This window comes from Passer montanus, unplaced genomic scaffold, assembly GCF_014805655.1.
Source record: "Passer montanus isolate IOZ18808 unplaced genomic scaffold, ASM1480565v1 scaffold1130, whole genome shotgun sequence".
Lineage (NCBI taxonomy): Eukaryota > Metazoa > Chordata > Aves > Passeriformes > Passeridae > Passer > Passer montanus.
In genome coordinates this window covers 3,051-5,153 of record NW_024357948.1, presented here as the reverse complement: position 1 = coordinate 5,153, position 2,103 = coordinate 3,051, and the positions used below count along the sequence as shown (strand labels likewise).

Below are 2,103 nucleotides of genomic sequence, written 5' to 3'. Positions count from 1 at the left end.
GGGGGTCCCGGGGTCCCGCTCGGTTCCCGGGGGTCCCGTTCGGGCTATCGGGGGTCCCGGTGGGTTCTTGGGGGTCCCAGCCTCATTCCCGGGGTCCCGCTCGGCTCTCGGGGGTCCTGGGGGTCCCTCGGGGCTCCCTCTCGGTCTCCGGGGGTCCCAGTCCCGATCCCGGGGGTCCCGGTCGGTGTCCGGGGGTCCCAGTCCCGTTTTTAGGGTCCCGGGGGTCCCTCTCGGTCTCTCGGGGGTCCTGGGGACCCCTGTCCCGTTCCGGGGGTCCCGGTCGGACTCTCGGGGGTCCCGGGAGTCCTGGTCGGTTCCCGGGGGTCCCTCTCGCTGTCCCGGGGGTCCCGGGGGTCCCGGTCAGTCTCTGGGGGTCCCGGGGTCCCTCCCGGTCCCGGTAAACACCGCGCGGGTCTCCGGGGGTCCCAGCCCCGTTCCCGGGGGTCCCGGGGGTCCCTCTCGGTCTCTGGGTGTCCCGGGGCCCCTCTGGGGGTCCCGGTGTCCCCGGGGTCCCCCCCGGTCCCGGTAAACACCGCGCGGGTCTCCCCGGTTACGGCGTTCCCCGCCGCTGACGTCACCACGTCCGGCGTCCCGTGTTTACGTCGCGCGGCAACGCCCGTGGCCATGGCAACGGCGGGGGCGTGGCCTCGGCCGGGCACGAGCCAATGGGAACGCGGGGTGGGCGTGGCCACAGCGGAGGGGGCGTGGCTTGCGGCGCCGCGTTCCCGCGCTTTGCGCGGGGCGGGGCCGGGATTTGGGGACATTTTGGGGCATTTTGGGACATTTTGGGGGGGATCCGGGGACACTGAAGGACATTCGGGGACGGCTTTGTGTCACAAGTGTCTTTATTAAACCGCGGCCCCGCTCCCCGCGCTGGGGGGGGGAGGGGACAAAGGGGAGGCCGCGGGGGGAGGGGCGCGGTGTCCCCTCCCCCCCCTCCAGGCCACGCCCCCTCCCCCGGTGTCACCTCGGGGGGGGAGGGGAGGGGACAGCGCTGTCACTGCGGGGTGGCTTTGGCACTTGGCAGCGCGGCCAGGACCCTGCGGGGACAGCGGGGGGACATGGGGGACACTTTGGGGACACTTTGGGGACATTGGGGACATTGGGGACATTGGGGGGATTTGGGACATTGGGGACACTGGGGACACTTTGGGGACACTTTGGGGACATTGGGGGGATTGGGGACACTGGGGACACCCCCGAGGGGACATCCTGGGAGGGCTTGGGGACACTCTGGGGACATCTTGGGGACCCTGGGGACATCCCAGGGGGCTTGGGGACATCCCTGGGGACGTGCTGGGGACCTTGGGGACACTGGGGACATCCCCAGGGGGGGTTTGGGGACATTGGGGACATCCCTGAGGGGTTGGGGACATCACTGGGAACATCCTGGGGGGGTTGGGGACGTCCCTGAGGGAACACTGGGGACACTTTGGGGACATTGGGGACATCCCTGGGGGTTTGGGGACAGGGAGGAGTCATTGGGGACACTTTGGGGACGCTTTGGGGACACTGACCTGGCTCGCAGGTGGCTCAGGTGGCTCCTGGCCAGGCTCAGGCACTGCTGGATCTGCGCCTGGGGACAGTTGGGGACAATTGGGGACATTGGGGACATTGGGGACATTGGGGACATCGAGGGGATTGGGGACAATTGGGGACACTGGGGACAGTGGGGGGATATTGGGGACAATGGGGACATTCGGGGGGACACTGGGGACACCCAGAAGTGTCACCACCCCCCCAGGTGTCCCCAGTGTCCCCTCATTGTCCCCAATGTCCCACCCGTACCTGGTGGCGCCGCTGCAGCACGGGGAAGGTGAAGGCGCCGACGACACCTGGGCAGGGATGGCACTGCTGTCACCTCGGGTCACCTCGGGGTCACCTCGGGGTCACCGAGGGTCACCTCAGGGTCCTCATGCCCCCCAATGTCCCCCCGATGTCCCCAATGTCCCCTCAGCGCCCTCCCACGTCCCCTCAACGTCCCCTCAATGTCCCCAATGTCCCTCAGGGTCCCCAATCCCCCCAATGTCCCCAGTGTCCCCTCGGTGTCCCCAGTGTCCCCATGTCCCCAATGTCCCCAATCCCCCCAGTGTCCCCCCAGTG

At 69.3% G+C, this 2,103-nt stretch overlaps 1 long non-coding RNA gene across 1 annotated transcript; it reads right to left on the bottom strand.

Moving 5' to 3' along the window:
• Positions 1 to 824: 824 nt before the first annotated feature.
• On the bottom strand, positions 825 to 1,874 carry LOC120496329. The gene is made up of 3 exons (XR_005626275.1): positions 1,789 to 1,874; positions 1,518 to 1,576; positions 825 to 1,040 (listed from the first exon to the last, which is right to left on the bottom strand). It is a non-coding gene; the product is annotated as an uncharacterized LOC120496329 (long non-coding RNA).
• Positions 1,875 to 2,103: the final 229 nt, after the last annotated feature.